The sequence below is a fragment of the Giraffa tippelskirchi genome, chromosome 4 (genome assembly GCF_054371585.1).
Source record: "Giraffa tippelskirchi isolate mGirTip1 chromosome 4, T2T-mGirTip1v1.2.pri, whole genome shotgun sequence".
NCBI lineage: Eukaryota > Metazoa > Chordata > Mammalia > Artiodactyla > Giraffidae > Giraffa > Giraffa tippelskirchi.
The window spans coordinates 113,815,545-113,835,947 of record NC_137278.1 but is presented as its reverse complement, the minus strand read 5'-3'; the positions used below and the strand labels follow the sequence as shown (position 1 = coordinate 113,835,947).

At 36.9% G+C, this 20,403-nt stretch overlaps 1 protein-coding gene and 1 long non-coding RNA gene across 2 annotated transcripts in view; one reads left to right on the top strand and one right to left on the bottom strand.

The window, feature by feature from the left end:
• Positions 1–3,430, bottom strand: part of LOC145546829 (uncharacterized) — a 41,307-nt gene extending 37,877 nt beyond the window's left edge. The window contains exon 1 of the long non-coding RNA XR_014083319.1: positions 3,092–3,430. This is a non-coding gene — a long non-coding RNA (uncharacterized LOC145546829). The remainder of the gene's footprint in view (positions 1–3,091) is intronic.
• PPFIA2 (PPFI scaffold protein A2) overlaps positions 1–20,403 on the top strand; it is a 509,952-nt gene that overhangs the window by 101,471 nt on the left and 388,078 nt on the right. The window lies entirely within an intron of this gene.

Genomic DNA, 20,403 nt, shown 5'->3' with positions numbered 1-20,403 from the left:
GGCGTTTAGAGTTTTGTTTGAGGAGGCTGCCCTGTAGGAGCAGGCATAAAGCCCAGACAGTATAGTGTCATTGGAGTCTTCCCGCTCCAAATATCTTTTTGTGGTTTTGTACTGCACTTCGGATAAAACATCAAAAGGCTTATTGTGATGTATAAATCCCAGTGCTTTGAAAAAGGATGTGAACAACTCCAGGAAATGCTGCTGAAATGTAGTAAAATGGACTTAAATAATTTGGTGACATCAATAAGACTGGCTTCCCTGGAGTGAAGGTATTTGAAGCCAGACTGGCCTGAACTGGGTGATACTTACAGACGAGGGAGCTAGTGGAGACAAGGTTATAATTGTGGCTGTAGTGGCAAGAGAGAAACATAGTAACTGGGAAAGAACATGGACAGAGAAAAGACACATTTAGACATAGGACATGCTCTAGCACCTTTCAATATGGAAGTGGGGTGGATGAAGCACAACATCAGCTTGCAAAATCTGGGCTCAAGCGTGTCCCCAGACAAGAGTAGTTGTAGTGCCCTTTGTGGTGGGAGTGGGACTCAGAAAGAGAAGCTACAGTCAGGTGTTTGCCACCTGCACTATTTTTCTTGTTCCTACCCAGCAGCCGGCTGCTAGGGGCAAGTGATAGGGAATTCCTGCTGACATCCCATGTTTTCTCTCATTTTCTCTAGTTACTAGTCTGCTGTTTCTTTCTCATTCCTTACTTATCCAACTCTTATTAAGTCTTAGCTTTCAGCCACTTTCTTTTTTTATGCTTTTTACCTTCCCAGAGTATACACAGCTTACTGTTATGAGGTTAATTGAAGTCAGAAAAAGTTCAGTTCAGGGTTTACCAGAACAGTTCTCTGATGTAATGATGCATAAGTAATAAGCCTCTATTTAGATAGTTTTGTTTTGTTTTTTTATAAATTTATTTATTTTAGTTGGGGGCTAATTACTTTACAATATTGTAATAGTTTTTGCCATACATTGACATGAATCAGCCATGGATATCATGGATTAGATAGTTTTAATGGATAACCTCATTAATATTTTTACAACACACTAGAAGGAGAAAATGGTAGATTAGGCAGTGATTGATATTTATTTATTGAGCACTATGTTTCATATGCTGATATAAGTGCTTTATGTCAAATGTTATTTAAATTTCACAATAACTCAGTCAGCTATTATTTTCATCCTTGTTGTATAGATAAATAGAGAGGTTAAGTGAATTAAGATCACGCATTTGGAGCCAGGGGTTCATTCAAGTAATCTGACACAAAGCCTAAGCTTTAACCCTTAAATTCTACTACATGAGGAACCATTAAATGGTATGGATGGAGGTCCAAGCAAAGTTCAGAATCATGTGGTTCTTCAGAGATGGTGCCCTCTAAATGAAAGGATCAGTTTGATCCAAGCCCCAAATGGAGAGAACCATGTCTCTGTCTAAAACTTATAAGCAGTAGTAATAGCAGCAGCTACAGCAGTTGCTCTTAATAAGAGTAATCCTCTGCTGAATGGTGCTTAGGCACCACTTAGGTGTCAGGCACTGTCCCAACCACTTTACTTGTGGCATTTTCATTTCATCTTCCCAACAATGCCATGCAGAGGGCTCATGCTGAGCTTCATCTCACAGACAATGGAAATGGTATTCACAGTGGCTGAGTAATCCACAACCTAGCCACTAAGTGTAGGAGGATTCAATATTACTCCACAGTTTAAGTTGTCAATCTCAAAATCTTGGATACTTTTACTTGTTCAAAATTCTTACTGAGTACAGCCATTTCTCCATAGTCCATTTCTATTTACTAAACCTTTTTATCTCAATTTGGGAGCCATTTGTAGGTGACATTTTGTTGATTTTTAACGAATGCAAAATATAGAAAGTCCATACTTTGAGCATTCTCAGTGAAGCTTATTTCCATTCAAAATGTTTCCTTTTACTCAACTTTAATAGTCAACTATTTGGACTTTATGTTTGTTTGTTTTCTTCATCCCTGCTGCCTTTACTGGTAATTGTCCTGTGAAATATTTCTGTAGTAATTTTTAGCCATCACTTTACTTTTTATATCATTCTCAACACTGTATACATTTGAAATGTAAATTCAAACATAATGCATAATGCCAGAAGTGGAACTAGTAATCTTTTATATAGTGATATAATACTGTTTTGAAACACATGTTCTAGAACCATATGCTTTGGAATGTGAATCAAACAAAACAAAACTTTGGACAGAGAAATTTTCAGGTTCCATGTTTTATTCCTATAAAGAATAAGAATCTTTATTCCTTATAAGAATAAGCTCATCGTTTATTTTTTTCACAAGCTATGGCAAGTTTTATATTTTACAGAAGAAAACAGCTTTAAAAAGCCTAAGAACAGGAATTATTAACTTTTTTTTTAAATTAGAAAGCTATAGACATGGTTAGTAAAACTTTGCCTTTGATGAACAACTGTAATGTTTCAAAACGTTTTCATTTACACATGAAGTACAATAATGTTTGTTATTACTCTTACAGTTACATAGGTTTATCTCTGCTTTTCAAAGGCAGTTTTGGTCTGCAGAGAGTAGCCTCAAAGAGCCAGATAAAGTTATAAACAAGCAAGTCCAGAAATAGCTAGATGGCAAAAACAGAACATTCCTTTTTTTTTTTTTTTTTTTTGCCATTTTGGCCCTTACTCGGGGACATCGCTCGCAGTACGGAACAACCCTGTGGATGCAAGAGGTGTCCCCAAAGAGAATTAAAAAATACTACCCTCCCAAATCCAGTGCCACTCCTAAAGACAATAAGAAAGGATTCAGACAATTCCCAACAGTCAGTAGGAACCTTAGCTGGAGGGTGCAACCCACATTTCCGTCCAGCCATGTTTTGGGGATCCCCCCCACCTCCGCGCCAACCTGTTAGGAAGCCAACAAGACAATCAAGAAGGCAATAGCTTTCCTGGGAAAGAATCACAAGTCAGTTCAAAGATCTTACTAGGGCTTTCTGCCTGCCACTATGAATTTGGGAAGGAAAGGACCACCTGAAATTTCACTTTGCTCTCTCCACCAGGCACCGCTGATAGAAATCTAGTAGAGCTGACTTTTTTAAGAATTCTTACCCTTTGCTGTCTTCTGCCAGTTTCCCCCAGGATTCCACAGGCTCTGGAGCGAGTGCGATATCCCAGCTGGCCTGATCCTGTCTGCCAGGAGCTCATGAGGAGGCGGAAAAAAAGTTTTGAGTCTACTCTTGTTATTGAGTGTTCGCCTCCCCCGCTTTTTTTTTTTCACTAGAGCACCTCGTAAATGGAAAAGTTTATCCAGGTTAAAAGTTCTCGCGGTGGCCGCTGTAACTCAGGATTATCCTGGATAGGTTAACCTGCTTTTTTAACCTCAAAACACAACACGATTCAGCTGATGCTTCACGCCGGGCCCAGTCCAGCTTCAGGCGGACCCACAGTGACCCGGAACCAGTCCTGTCTCTAACTTGTCCGAGGTCCAACCCCAAACCCGGTCCGTTTCTGAGTCGGACCGCAGTCAGACCCCCTCGTTTGGTCCTGTTTCTATGTTGGACCCAGTCCGACTTCAGAAGATTTCCACTCGGAGTCTGAAGCCCAGGAGACCTTGAGAGGGAAGGACCCAGCACCTCGGAAGGTGAGGCGGCGGGAAGGATGCGCGCTCAGCACTCTGCACGTGCAGCGGCTGCTTGCTAGTGGCTCCTGGGGCCCTGGGCATCTACTTCGGTTCTCACACTAAGAGCTTTTAAAACATAAACTGAGGCGTGTTAAAAAATTTTAAAGTTTATAGGAGCAAAAATCGATTTAGTTGGGCAGCATCCACTGTAACAAATAGAAAGGGGCTCCAAGGAGCTGTTCAAAATGCAGAAGGAAGCAGGAACAAGGAAAATAAACTAGGCCAAAAAGCACGTTGGTTACAGCAGAGTTACTTTGTTTTAAGGGATGGCAGGGGTCTGTCAGGCAGATTACTTAACTAGCTCTGATCTGGCGACTGATTGCTGACTGGTGTTTCTGATGCTGTTTCTGGGAGAGCCAGCGCTGTTTGGTGATGTGCTTAGCATAAACCACTCCATTTTGGCCTTCTTGTTTTGAATAAAGAATAGTCTTTTCTAATGCAGTATAAAATAGAAGAATAAAACTTGAAAAAGAAGCAGAAAAAAGTATCTTACTGACTTATACAGCTAAGAAAAGACAAGGTACCTTTATTATACATACCCCACGCCTCCACTACTTTCTAAGTGTTGTGCATTACCAAATGTTACAGGACTGATTTCACAACAAAGGGGTGCCTACATGCCTAACAACGTTAATAGTTCCTTCTGTTCTTCTTTGGTGACTCCTTATCCACAGCCAATCCTCAGTCTGTAAGCGTGTTCAGATATTGCCCATCCTAAAAAAACAAACTTCCTGTACTAGAAATGTAGATTTTCATCCCCAGAACCTCTGGATCAAAAACTTTTGGATGAGATGTGGAATATGTCTTTTTATCAGCTTTCCAGGTTACTCTCTGTGCACTGAAATTTGACACTGACTTATAAGATATAAGTAGCAGGACTGAGTGATTAAATACCATAGAGCTGATTAAATCCAGGGATTCTTCAAAGTTTGCTGTAGGTAATGAATGGTGATATTAATTGAGGTATGAAGGACAGTTGAAGGGATAAAGACTTCAGTTTGGATACAATGTACTTGAGATATCTTGATGACATTAAGCAGCAGGACAGGTAACAATTTAGAAACCATCAGTATGTATTACTACTAGTGGTTATGACTCTATGAATGAATGAGATCATCCCAGGGAATCACAGTGCAAGAAAGATGAATCAAGGATAGAATTCTGTGGGATACCAGTTTCAGGGGCACTCGGGTGAAAAAGTAATCATGGGGTTAAGAGTAGAAGTCCAATATTTTACGGAAGAAAAGGTTCATGGATTAAAATTTTAAGGAGCAAAGATTCACCCATGTTATAGTAGTACTGACACCCAGTAGGAATTTTATTTAGCAGCATATTGAGATCATTGTGCTTTTGACAATATATGATTCTGTACAATTGTGGAGGCAGAAACAGGTTTGGGATTGAATGATTAGTTAAGATGTGGAGAGATAAAACTGTATACTACATCTAGAGGATGAACTGAAAAGAGATATAGGGAGATACCTGGGGATGATTCATATGTTCAGAGACAATAATTAATATTATTCAAATATTATAAGATGGAGAATCATCATGGTGATAAAATCCACTGAAAGCAAACTTTTGTATTTATAGAACTATCCAGAACCCAATCATTTGCTTTCCTTTCATTATGACTGCACTTAATTAACCTCTTATAATCTATGAGTTATACCTAACTCTTAATAATCAAGGGAGAAACTCACTTTTGTTTTAGAGTATGTTTAATAATTTTTAACTTATATATTCTCAACAAAAGCTTTTATTACTAATATGAATAAAGTAATTTTACCACTACACAATTTTTTACATCAAATATTCACAATAAACATTGAAAAAAATGAAATCAAGAAGAAAATATCTGCAAAAAGTCATATTTACCCAATTATAACATCATAAAAAATTTAAAATAATTTTATGTATTGAGTTGACCAAAAGATTCATTTGTGTTTTTACATAGCATCATACAGAAAAACCCAAATGAACTTTTTGGCCAACACAATATTATTAAATTTATTCTTTAAAAAGCTTGCAATATATAGCAGAGTAGGGTCTGCTCAACCCTATCACATTTTTAAACTGCTATTGAAACAAATTCAAATCAGTAGTCAATTGATCTGGTTTTATCTTTGAGGATAAATCTTCCCATTAAAAAAGGTTTATACACTATGTACCACCTTTAGTAACTTTATAATTTCTTGAATCCTATAATGTTTTATTTCTGAGGTTTTGATTTGGCATATCCTTTGATAGTAGAATATCTGATCTAAAGGCTTTTCTGAGTTAGAAAAAAATAACTCTGTTTTCCACAGTTACTCAAAGCTAGCAAATATCTTAGTTCTGACAATATTTGTTATAAAATCTCCCGTGCTCCAATATATTTTATTACAGTACATGATAATTATCATGGAACATGCAACAGATAACTTGCATTCAGGTTACTCAAAACCACTGATTTAAAGAAAAGGAATGAATCTGTTTTTATAACAGTGTTTGTGTGTGTCTGTTTGTGTGTGTGTGCATATATATGAAAAGGATAAATTAAAGAATAGGTTAAATTAATAACAACACTAAGCCACACTTTCTGAACACCACCCCTCCACAGGCACAGGAAATGGTCAAAAGTTATGCAAATTAAAGGATTTGCCTCTAATTATATAAAAAATATGTTTTATCCTCAGGGGCCTATATCTTCATGCTCCTTCTTCTGACTCTTTACCCACAGCAGTCCTACATAAACAAATCTCTTTTCTTAGAAACAAATATTTTCAACTCTTGCTCTACTAAATCAGAAAGTCTCTGAGTAAGACATGGCATCAGTATTTTTGTCATCTTCATGTTTCTCTTCTGGAATAGTAATATCCATGATGAAATTTATATATATTTTATGTGACTTATTTTAAAATGTCCCTCAGTAAAGTTATCTGAATAGAACTATTCTTATCACATTGGTTATAGTTGCTTGTATTGCAGACTTTTAAACACCATATATAGATTTGTTTAAAAAATTAATATCAGTTATTTCCTTGATTGATCATTCTAGCCTGACTTGAATTGAAATAGTATATTCATCCAGTCACTCAGTCATATTTATTGAGGGCCTGTCATATGTACACATTGATCCAGATTCTGGAAATTGAGCAGTGAACATAACAAAGTCTTTGCCTTGAGGAAACATGCTGAATAGTGAAGGGGAGAGACAACTTGAGAGCATTTGTAACATTTTAGAAGTTTTTATTGATAGATTTTAATTTTACTAAAGAAAACCCATGTTCTCTTGCAGTTTCTAGGTCAATGTTATTGCTAGAAAGTGTAAAGTGCCCTCTTCTGAATAATGTAAATCTAAATCCAATAGTGTGATATAATTATGTATAGATTTTTCAGCCAAAATGGCCTATAAAACTCTTCATAATTACAAATATAACATTTAATTTCTCTGTTTTTCTTTTCTTTTTCTTCCCCAAACTAATTGGATGTATCTCCCTAAGTCTGAGCTGAGAGTTGTTGTAAGGGAATAAAATTGTAACTATAGTAAATAATAATATTTTGTAAGTTGGTTTTAAATAGTTTATTATATACTATAGCATTTAGTGAACCAACATAGCCTTAAGGTCTTAAAAATTGTTCACTGATAAATTATCTCTTTTGGAATATATACTTTCCAGTAAGACTTCCCAAGTGAGAGGGAGGAGGAAAGATAGCTTCCTTTTTATGTTTAATTCATTACACAATTAGAAACATGTTCATTAAATAAAATTTAGAAATTCAGAGGAAAATCTACATTTCATAACGAAGCCTGACACTTCTCTCATTAGGTAATGTCTATCTATGATTTATTACAATAATAAAATAATTTTATATTCATAATAAACCCAGATTTGAGATTAAAATCATTTACTTTCACATGCAAAAAAGTCTTTGATTTTTAAGCAAAAAAAATGAAGGTCAAAAGTCAGAACTCTATATTCTTTTAAGTGTATGAGGTTTAAGGATGAAAGACTGTCTTTTCATCTAGTGGAGAAAAACAGCAGGGGATCAAATAGATCAGGACTAATTGGATCCCATTTTAATAGGTTAACTTTTTTATTGCGTATTTTAAAAAAAACTGTCCAAAAAATCTTTAACTCCCTTCCTGAGAGAAGAATTCATGATATGGCTTAAAAAATTTCTTGATCATTAATGAATTCCAAAGAAATGAAAATGCAGTAACATGTACTGTAGATAAAAAGTTTTGCTGAAGCCATTACATATCAAGAAAACTGTAAGAGACCATACTTAATTATAAGTCCTAATTAAATCTGCAGAAATATCGTGAGATCTGCTCACCTTGGTTTGTGTCTGTGCTTCTTTAGGTAAACCTGGTTTCTTCATAGTTTTGTAAGTCAAATATAAAAGGTTTAAATGTAAAAACATGCATTTTGTGTCTTTTCCTTAGACTTGACTCAGTCACAATGTATCCTGATGAAATTATGATGCCACATTCTTTATGACTGGATTATGAGAACGGGGCACCTATAGGCTATATTGGAGAAGGCAATGGCACCCCACTCCAGTACTCTTGCCTGGAAATCCCATGGATGGAGGAGCCTGGTAGGTTGCAGTCCATGGGGTCGCACAGAGTCAGACACGACTGAAGCAACTTAGCAGCAGCAGCAGCATAGGCTATATACCTGGTAGAAGAATGGAAAAACCAGCTTTTTCTCTCCCCCCACCAGTATGTGTGAGGGCTTCCCTGGAAGCTCAGCTGGTAAAGAATCCTTCCTGGATTGGGAAGATCTCCTGGAGAAGGGATAGGCTACCCACTCCAGTATTCGTGGGCTTCCCTGGTGGCTCAGATGCTAAAGAATCCGCCTGCAATGGGGGAGACCTGGATTCGATCCCTATGTTGGGAAGATCCCATGGAGGGGGGCGTGGAAACCCCCTCCAGTATTCCTGCCTGGAGAATCCCCATGGACAGAGGAGCCTAGCAGGCTACAGTCCATGGGTATGCAAAGAGTCCTACATGACTGAGCAACTGAGCACAGCACAGCATCAATATGTGATTCAAAAAAAAGCACATCAATGACCACTATTGTTTCTACTATGGCTACTTATGCTACTACCAGCTAAACCTTCTTTGTACTTGCTATGTGCAATCGTTTACTCCCCTCATCAATCATGTGAGACAGTTACTCTTATTAGATAAATTTCATATATGAGACACTAAAGCACAGAAATGTGAAATAGCTAGCCAAGATTACATATCTAATCAATGTCAAAGTCGAGATTTGAACCTAGGTATCCTGGCTCTAAAGCTCATGTTTCTAAGTAAGCTATACAGACTCATGTATTAATAAAACACTAACATGAACTACATGACAAAACCATAATATATTGAAATTAAATTATCACCTTTGTTGAATTTCCAATTGCAAAATTCTGGATAAGTTTTGTCATTTTGGGGGTTCCTGCTTGTTCAGACAATTCCATTACAACACTGGGAATTAGGAATGAGGTCAGGGAGCTACCTAAGGAAATTAGAGTTGAGGAATATAAAATGCAAAACCATTTAAAAGAAGCAGAAATCTGTCAAAGTTTAGAGGTGGTCACTTGAGCAGAATATATTTTCCTAAGGGAAATATATGGTTTTTTTTTTTGACTAGCGTGTGTATGTGCAGAGTGAGGCTAGACCATTTGTGAAAGCTCCTATGGAGGAGGGGGGGATTCTATACATGGAGTTTTAAGATTGTCATATACTTCCTTGTGCCTTCTTGAATGGATGCTTTTTAATTACCTTATTTATTACTCAAGCACTAGATATAAATAAATTGGATGTGTATGTTCATATTTTTAATATGTGATCAGATACTGAATGAGGAATATTTTTAATCTATGTTATAAAATATCTCTGGTTAAAAATAATGTATGAGTCATTAGCCATGATGGTCTATTCAGCATCTAAAAATCGCGGTGCTTTTTAAATATTCTTTTGTGTCAGTTTGACTGAGTCATTCATACATAATTGAAAAGAAATTGTTTTTTTTTTTTAAATAGAATTCCATGTCAAAGCTGATAGTTACATGTGGCTTTGAGGTATCAAAATTCAACCTAGTAGTAATCACAGCAAAAATTGTTTTTCTTAGAAATTTAAGAATTCTTAAATATTCAGAGATGACTAAGACAACAGAAATGTGTATGGAAGAAGATGTATTGTGAGTTTCGCATACTTTTATGATTCATACTGAGAGTTGTTAGTAACAATGTAAGCAATTGGTAAGCACTTAGTGTTTATATCCCAACATTCCTTTTAGAATGTTTTTAGAAATACTGTTTTTAGATAGAGTTGTATAAATGCATAAAAATCAGAACAAGAGAAATGTTATTCCTTTTATTGACTCATTGGTATAAAAATTTTAATTCTGTGAAATGCTTTTATGTTATATTGAGCCCTTATGTGGCAGAAAGTATTAGAAATGTATATTGAGTTTAGTTGCTGTGTTAGTTATCTATTCCTATTTAGCTGCTATCCATCCCTGCATAAACAATTACGCAGTTTTATAAAGCTCAAAACCAGATGACTTAAAACAACAATATTTGTTATCTTATGACCTCTGTGGGTAGGGATTTGGGGTGGTTTAGCAGGGTCCTCAGACTCAAGGTCCCTCGTAATTCTGCAATCAAAGCATCAGCCAGGGCTGCAGCCATCTCAGTCTCACACAGGGAAGCAGTGGCTTCTGAGTTCACTTACATGAGCTCACAAGTTTTATGTCCTGGCTGCTTGTTGACATGACACTTTAGTTTCTTGCCACATGAACGTCCTCATAATGATACTTGTAAGGGGCAGCTTCTCCTAAGGGTTGAGAGAGAAAGACAGAGACATAGAAAGAGATCACAAGTTTTGCAGCCTAGTCTTAGAATGTTACATCTCATCACTTTTACTATGTTTTCAACACATCCAACTCATATTCAAGGGGAGGCTAGTACACAAAACTATGGAATGTAGGAGATGGGATCATTGAGATTCATTTTAGAGTCTCTCTACCCCAATTTCCAAAGATATATTAAACAATATTGCAAAATAAGTGAGATGTATCCTTTCTCCCTTTCCCTTTTTGATAATTTTCTCCTTCATGGAATTCTCTCCTGAGTGTTACCTCTGGTCTGAAATGATGCACCTCCTTCCCATGACAGATGAAAATTTGCTTTGAGCTATTATCCATTGGTAGGTACTTGTTGAAGTAATGTTTCATATGCAAGACATTTGGCAAATTCATTGTGGACAATGAAAAAGGATAAACTTCTTCCCATTGCGTTTGCACTTGAGATGTTTGAGATTGGATAGAATCTGTGGAAATGATTCACTTAGTGTTAGTGACTAATTCCAATAATATGTCATCTTTCAATGCCCTAGAATAGAAAAATAATTTATAGTAGGAGAATGTAAGTTGCTGGGGCCTGAAGGAGATTAATTTTTGGCAGAGGCCTTAAGAAAGCTTTGCTACAACCATATAGGCAACTGTTAACTCCAAGCCTCCTTCCATGACTTTGGGGTTTTTTGAATCAATACATTTTGAGAATCCGTGAAACATAGAGAGGTAGATAAATCTCTGCTAAGAGTTAGAATGGGACTTCCCTGGTGGCTCAGATGGTAAAGCATCTGCCTACAGTGAGGGATACCCGGGTTCAATCCCTGGGTCGGGAAGATCTCCTGGAGAAGGAAACGGCAACCCACTCCAGTATTCTTGCCTGGAAAATCCCATGGACGGAGAAGCCTAGTATAGGCTACAGTCCATGGGGTCGCAAAGAGTCGGACATGACTGAGCGACTTCACTTCACTTCAAGAGTTAGAATTTATATGGAAAGAAAAAAAAAGAATGATAATATAGGGCATCTATATATATAAATAAATATAATATAAATTAAGTGGATGCAATTTTTAAAAATTATATTTGACATTTTTATTTTAGGGTACAAAAACAACCTAACAAACTCCTGGCTGGGCTGGTCAAGAAAGTGTTGTTTGTTCTGAATCTGTAGTAACCTCATACATCCTGTGATTCAGGCCAAGCCTACTCTGGCTTGCATTTTTAATATCCCCTTTGGTAGGTTGAATAATGGTCCCCCAAAATGTCCACATCTTAATTCCTAGAACTTGAAAATATGTTACCTGACATGGTAAATGGGACTTTGAAGATTATGTCTAAGGATCTTGAGATGGGGAGATTATTCTAAGTTACTTGAGTGGTTCAATGTTGTCTTAAGAGTCCTTCTCAGAGGGAGGCAAGAGGGTTAGAGTTGGAAAAACGAGATGTGAAGGTGCAACCAGAAATTAAACTGATGTTCTTTGAAGCTGGAGAATGGGACTATGAATCAAGGAATGTAGGTATCCTTAAGAAGCTGGAAAAAACAAGAAAGTAGGTTCTCCGCTGAAGTCTCCAGAAGGAACACAGCCCTGCCACCACCTTGATTTTCAGGTTTCTGATCTCCAAAACTGTAAGAAAATAAACTTGTTTGGTTTTAAGTCACCAAATTTGTAGTAATCTGTTAAAGCAGCAATAGAATATTAATAAACATCTTACCCCTGGGCATTCTTTTTATCCACCTCCAGGCTAGTTTGCTTTATCCTTCTAGGTATTCCTCTTGGGTCAACTACATTTCAGGATGAACTTCTTCCTGTGTAGCCAACAACTAATCTTAGAAATGAGTGTGTGTGCGCACATGTGTGCATGTGTGTGAATGCGTGCTTAGAGGTTAGGGAGTGAGAAACAAAGACAGGCTTTGGTGCCCATGTCTGAAGATGTCAAACATCCTGAAAAACAAAGATACTGTATTGTACACACAAAAAGACAACAAATTTTGGTGAAGATATAGAGAAAGCAGAACCCTTGTACGCTGTTGGTGGGAATGCAAAATCGTGTAGCCACCTATGAAAAACAGTAGAGATTCCTCAAAAAATTAAAAATGAGGTACCATATGATCCAGAAATCTTATTTCTGGATATTTTCCCACAAGTATTTAAATCATAATCTCAAAAATATTTTTCACTGTGACACTATTCAGAGCAGCTGAGATGTGCAAAAGATCCACATGGATGAATGGATAAAGAAAATGTGATGCATACATACAGAGACGTACACATATACACGCACGTGGAATATTATACAGGCTTAAAAGAGAAGGAAATCCTGCTAATGCAAGAACATGAATAAACCTTGAGGATATGCTCAGTAAAATAAGCCAGTCCTAGAAAAACAAACTCTGCGTAATTCCACATATATGAAATACCTAAAATAGTTCAAGTCATAGAAGGAGAGATTAGTGGTTTCCAGGAGCAATGGAGATGAGGAAATGAAGAGTTGCCAACCAACAAGTATAAAATGTCCATTATACAAAATGAGTACATTCTAGAGACCTGCTATACAACATTGTGCCTACAGTTAATAGTACTGGATTGTGCACTTAAAATTTTGTTAAGAGGACAGAACCCATTTTAAATGTGCTTAAGGTATATAAAATGATATATATATATATTTTTTTTTTCTTTTCAGTATGCTAATAATGCCCCCATTAAGAGAAGATGCTTTTTGATTCTGGCAGAACTTTTCTTTACAGTATTTTAGCAAGACCTGGTGCAGCTCCTTGCTTGAAGATGTGGAGAGTGCCTGTTACCATAGCACTGTTCTTGGCCTTTGGGCTGTATGCAGGTCAGGAACCCATAGTTAGAACTGGACATGGAACAACAGACTGGTTCCAAGTAGGAAAAGGAGTACGTCAAGGATGTATATTGTCACCCTGCTTATTTAACTTCTATGCAGAGTACATGATGAGAAACGCTGGGCTGGATGAAGCACAAGCTGGAATCAAGATTGCCAGGAGAAATATCAATAACCTCAGATATGCAGATGACACCACTCTTACTGCAGAAAGTGAAGAAGAACTAAAGAGCCTCTTGATGAAAGTGAGAGAGGAGAGTGAAAAAGTTGGCTTAAAGCTCAACATTCAGAAAACTAAGATCATGGTATCTGGTCCCATCACTTCATGGCAAATGATGGGGAAACAGTGGAAACAGTGACAGACTTTATTTTGGGGGGCTCCAAAATCACTGCAGATGGTGATTGCAGCCATGAAATTAAAAGACGCTTACTCCTTGGCAGGAAAGTTATGACCAACCTAAACAGCATATTCAAAAGCAGAGACATTACTTTGCCAACAAAGCTCTGTCTAGTCAAGGCTATGGTTTTTCCAGTGGTCATGTATGGATGTGAGAGTTGGACTGTGAAGAACGCTGAGCACTGAAGAATTGATGCTTTTGAACTGTGCCGGAGTCCCGCTCCAGCTGGTCCAGGGGTCCCCAAGGGATGAACGGCGTCGGCGAAAGGAAAAGAGACAGAGAGTTTTTTTGATGGCCTAAAGACCACACACTTTATTGCTTTAGTCTCTATTTATATAGCATATGATCTTCTACGTAATGATTCTTACAATATTTTTCCATTTAGATCAACATCCCCTAATTCTAAGATGTGTTAAAAGTTTTTTCCTAGTCTATTGTCACATTTTGGTTACATGTTTACCCCGAAACCTATTTTTATTTTACTAAAACATAATCTATAAATCATATTATTCCATCTGTTTATTTTGTACAGCCTGCTACTACAGTGAGTACAGCATCTTGCTTCAATGACTAAAAACTATAGTGATGGCTAAGGGCAAAGTTTTTCATAGTACAGCCATTGTCAGTGGTGGCTTGTTTACCATCTACCCACATACCAAAAGACTATTTCTGGCAAGGGGAAATCTTTTGCAGTTTACCTAGATACTATTTACAATACAATTTATATATATCTTTTCTGTTTGTGCTTAGATTTTGAGGGGAAAAGGCAATTGGCTTAGTTTCTGTAACTTTCCCTGATACCTGACCCAAGTTTTCCAGTCATCAATAACAATTTCCTCATGAGGCCAGGTCACAATAGGCTTAGGGCTTGTTTTCCAAATGATCATGGCCTTATTCCCTGGCTGAATGTTAGGGACCCACCAGTCAGGGGCCTCAGTAGGTTTAATCATTTTTGGAATGTTTTTCTGGGGCAAGGGATCATTTTTCTTTTTATTGAACTCTCATGATCTCATCATGGAAGCCCCTACAACTCCAGCCATCAAAGAATGAAACAGAGTTAGCCACAACAAAAGCATAGAAACAGGAAGGAGGGAAGGTCCCGATCCTGGAGAGAAACCGCTTTGCAGTTTCTTCTTGATTGGTGCCGTGACTTTGTCACCCGGCAGTAGTTCCAGAACGGCTCCCAACAGAACTGTGATGTTGGAGAAGACTCTTGAGAGTCCTTGGACTGCGTGGAGATCCAACCAGTCTACCCTAAAGGAGATCAGTCCTGCTGAAACTCCAATACTTTGGCCACCTCATGTGAAGAGTTGACTCATTGGAAAAGATCCTGATGCTGGGAAGGATTGGGGGCAGGAGGAGAAGGGGACGACAGAGGATGAGATGGCTGGATGGCATCACCGACTCGATGGACATGGGTTTGGGTAAACTCCGGGAGCTGTTGATGGACAGGAAGGCCTGGCATGCTGCGGTTCATGGGGTCACAAAGAGTTGGACACGACTGAGTGAGCTGAAGTGAACTGAAAATTGAGAAGGATTCCAATTCTAATATTGGTTATATATAGCTATTGCACTATGTATTCAGGATTCACATTCCAGTTTTGGGGATGCTGGAGGCAAAGGAATAAAGACTAATCTACCATTAAACAGTAACTGTGGCAGTTCTTACTTTGTATGCCGCTACGTTAGCTGAAACCAGTGCATGTCGGAAACAGAAGAGCTGTCCTCTTGCCTTACACAGCAACTGAATTGCCACAGACAGAGCCATTGAAAACCAGGGCATGGTTCTTGTGTTCACCAGATGTGATTAACACTGTATCCAGCAAAGTGTCCGCTATCTGCATTTTCTGCCTGGGTGGCTCTATTTAAGAGAAGTAGTCAAATTTCTTTGCCACTGAGCTAATCTCAAGAGACTTAGAATTCTTTTCGCTTTGTAATTCTTGGCTGTGTGGCTCAGTTGAATTGCTCTCACTAACAACTAGGAGGAATGACAAATAAGGAAAAGTAAGTTCCAGAAATATTACAGAAAGGGGAGATAAAATATTCCAATTTTATGTGATTTATTGTGTCTTACAAATCAAAGCATATTTATTATAAACTTTGAAACTTGGTTTTGATTTTTTTTTTTTGGAACTTGTTCAGTTGAATAGAAGAAAAGAAGACTATCTATAGAATGTATACTGACTATAGAACATTTTGTCATTGCCTCTGAATCTCCAGGTTGGAAGACTCTTATACTATGCTATAATGTCAATTCATTTAGTAGCATAATATCAGTGCATTCATGCTCTGATTTCAGTCAGTTTCATTTCCTTTTATTTAATAGTATTTTTAAAATGTGATATTGATACTGTAAACATTGATTAGTATCAGAATCTTGTTAGCATCAATTGAAATAGCACTGCCCATAAGAAAAATAGAAAAATTATATATCCTCTTGCTATTTCTGATTACCATTATAGTCATCATTCATTATTTCAAAAGCAGAAGAAACAGGAAATAAACGTAAAATTTACCTCTTGTGATTTAGAACTTAAGTTTTTCTCTTAAAAACAGCATTATGTCTACAAGCAATAAATGCTGGAGAGGGTGTGGAGAAAAGGGAACCCTCTTACACTGTTGGTGGGAATGCAAACTAGTACAGCCACTATGGAGAACAGTGTGGAGATTCCTTAAAAAACTGGGAATAGAACTGCCATATGACCCAGCAATCCCACTGCTGGGCATATACACCGAGGAAACCGGAATTGAAAGAGACGCGTGTACCCCAATGTTCATCGCAGCACTGTTTACAATAGCCAGGACATGGAAGCAACCTAGATGTCCATCAGCAGACGAATGGATAAGGAAGCTGTGGTACATATACACAATGGAATATTACTCAGCCATTAAAAAAAAAATACATTTGAATCGGTTCTACTGAGATGGATGAAACTGGAGCCCATTATACAGAGTGAAGTAAGCCAGAAAGAAAAACAACAATACAGTATACTAATGCATATATATGGAATTTGAAAGATGGTAACGATAACCCTATATGCGAGACAGAATAAGAGACACAGATGCATGGAACAATTTTATGGACTCTGAGGAAGAAGGTGAGGGTGGGACGTTCTGGGAGAATAGCATTGAAACATGTATATTATCATATGTGAAACAGAACACCATTCCATGTTCGATGCATGAGACAAGGGCTCAGGGCCGGGGCAATGGGATGACCCAGAGGGATGGGATGGGGAGGGAGGTGGGTGGGGGGTCCAGGAAGGGGAACACATGTAAACCCACGGCTGATTCATGTCAATGTATGGCAAAAACTATTACAATATTGTAAAGTAATTAGTCCCCAACTAAAATAAATAAATTTATAAAAAAAAAAACAAACAGCATTATGAAGAGAACTCATCTGCATACCCATTAGATTCAAATTAGACTTCTTTCTGAAAATGTTGCCTGTCTTATTTTAGGTAATGCTACTTATTACTGCTTTATCTATTTTTCATCTCTCTGATTCTTTCATGATTATTTCCAAAATTAAGGTATTATCTATAAATACTTAATATTTAGCTGAAAATCCTGTGTCAGACTTTTCTGGAAGCATGAACTTAATGAATCTGAAAATGTTTCATCTGCATTCTCACCAGTTTCTCATGATCACCTTAAAAACTCTATGTGTTAATTGGCCTAATACATAAAATTCAGAGAGATATAGTTAGATATTTGTTAGAAATATCTGATGTAAATCAAAAGGATACATATTTTTGAGATACTATAGTCAGATAATAGTTGGAAAAGAGTTATATTTTGCTCTTTTCTTTAAAAAAGTCACTTCAGCATAATATTCAGGGTTTCTTTTGTTTTTTTTTTAACCCAGTAAAAGTTTTAAGCAGTTATTTACTGAGTTAAAAATAAAACCTGATTTGTAAAAAGGATAGGTAGGGTGTTGTATTTTTTTCTAGTTATTTACTTGTGTTTGTATCAGATAGGAAAAGATGAAGCATCATATAATTGGACATTTAATTGTAAATTAAGCTCACAGAAATTGAGTCTTAACCAATGAAGGATAATAAGATAAATTTTCACCAATTTTGTGTACCTAGGATCATAACATTGATATCCTCTTCTAAATGTTGGATTCTTCCTCTCACTTGCTATAGTGCATTTCAAACAGACTTAAAGCTGTCCACTATGGTATATAAATATGTGATGATGTCATATGACACGACACTGAAAGAGGAATAAATTGTGTATACATTCATGAATTGTATAAAAAAATAATTCTTACTCTGCTGCAAAAAAATTGCTCAAACTTTAGTAGAGAGAATAAAAATTAACATTTAAAAAAAGACACTGGTGAAAAATTTATAAGAACCAAAGCCATAGAAATGCATAAAATTATAGGGATATTTGAGGAAGTAGAACATGACACTTGGGATCTCTTTCCTTTCAGGGAAAATACATTCTAGAAATTTAATGGGGTTTCATACATAGAATTAATTTGTATTTGGATCTCATCTACATGCCTGCTAATGCTTATGTTTCAATGTATATCAATATGTAATGTTTCCGTAGCCCATCTTTATTTTATACATGTATAATCTAATCTATACCTGTGCATGCATAATAATAGCTACTTTTAATTGATAATTTACAATATAGCTTATCAATATAACTTTCTATGAACTATTATAATTAATGACCCAAGGTCCTTCTCAGATAATGTAGTAAGACATAAGTTGACTTATATGAGACATATAAAGCAATTTGCCCAAGGTAACATAGCTACTAAGTAGTAAAACTAGGCTTGAACCTGTTCTCTTGATCACTAAGATATTTCTACTTGCATGTCTGTTACATGTTTTAGGTGTGAGGTAGAAATAAAGGGCTGCTGGTTACTCAACCAGGTTCTCTTGGTATGGTCCTCTGTTGTGTGAACAAAGGTATCTGATCATCAGTTTTGTCATCCAGAAGTTTAAATTTTGCAGTAAACTCAAAGATAACCAGCTTCTCAATGGCTGGTACACACTAACGAAACCGATATATATCCAAAATGAAAATATACTAATATAGGATAATACACATTTCAGAGTGGTCCCAAATACTACTGTCAGCCATTCAGCTTGCCCTCTCCTTATAGGAGTTCATGGGAGGCTAAATTCAACATAGATTTATTCCTTTAACATTTATTGGTCATGCTTCATAATAACTATTGAAGATATACGGATGGCAAGTGCTTCACTGAGCTAATTTATCCCTCGAATGGCAAAGACAGATGAGTAGAATGACAACTATAAAATGATTTGGTAGAGTTGTGAGTGAGTTAAGTGCAAGATGCTGTGGAAGTAGCAGCAGAACCATTACCCCAGCTCTCAGGACTCAGGAAAGTCTCCTGAGAAGAGGTAATGCCTGGGTGGAGTTTCAAAGGGTAAGATTTATCCAGAGGAGGGAAGAATGGCTTTCTAGGCAGAAGGATCTATGGTACAGAAGCACAGAAGTAAGAAAACACTTGTCACAAAATGAAGTACAGGATTCATTATGATAGGAGTGTATGGTTTCTTTTGAGGAGGTGGTAAAAAGTGAAATAGGAAAAGTAGTCTAGAACCATATAATGAAAAACCGTGCATAAAGATACTTGATATGTTTCTCTTTCTAAGAAGAATAAGATCTTATTATTAAGGATTGAGTATAGGAGTTAACATATACATGTTTGCATTTGAAACACATCATTCTGAAGTAGTGATTCTTAAACTTTACCCTGCATCAAAACTCACTTGGAGGGCTAAACAAGCATTAAACACAGAGTTTCTGATTCAGCAGGACTAGAGTAAAGCCCAAGAAAATGCATTTCTGAAGTTTCCAGGTGACATGATGCTCCTAGTTTCCAGGTCACATTGCAAGAAGCACTTCTCTGGAGAAGAAACCATATTAATATAAGGATTAGAGTAGAAAAAAAAGAACTCAAGAAAGACACTATTTTGGAGAAAGCTAGGAATAGGGGGAAAATTAGATGAGGATTTGAACTAAGGTAGTGGATGGAGTGGATGATGAAAGGAGATAGTAGAATGAACTAAGTGGATACCGAGAAGGAAAAAATTGACGGGCATTGTTATTTCAGTACCAGAGTGAGGGAATACTCTATTGACCTCTAGAAATCTTGATCGACTGTTTTTTTGGAAATGCCAACAGAGATAAATGCTGAGGGAAGAAACTGAATGGAGGCAGTTGGCCAGAGTAATGACAGAGGAGGTGAGGAGAGGATGTCTGATTTGGCTATATTACATTTGAGATAACAAGGACCCATCAATGTGTAAAAGTTGGCAAAAACAGAGCTGAGTCTGAGTCAAATTTAGCAAAAGGTTCCCTTTATCACCTCAGCCATATGCAAGGGAATAGACAGGAAAAAAAGTAACACACACACACACACAAATGATAATGGAAAGTGCTTCAAAGAGGGCACTCCACAGAAAAGGCAGAACCTTAAATCTCTTCAGTACTTTCTTCAGAAAACCCTATTCCATGCAACACTGACACAATTAGGTTTTTTATATATGTAGAGTTCTTCTCCAGGTTTAAATTATTTGAGGAAGATACTTTGAATTTAGAAATATAGAGGAAAAATCTTTGGAATTTTACTTTTTTGCTAAATCCAGTGGTGTT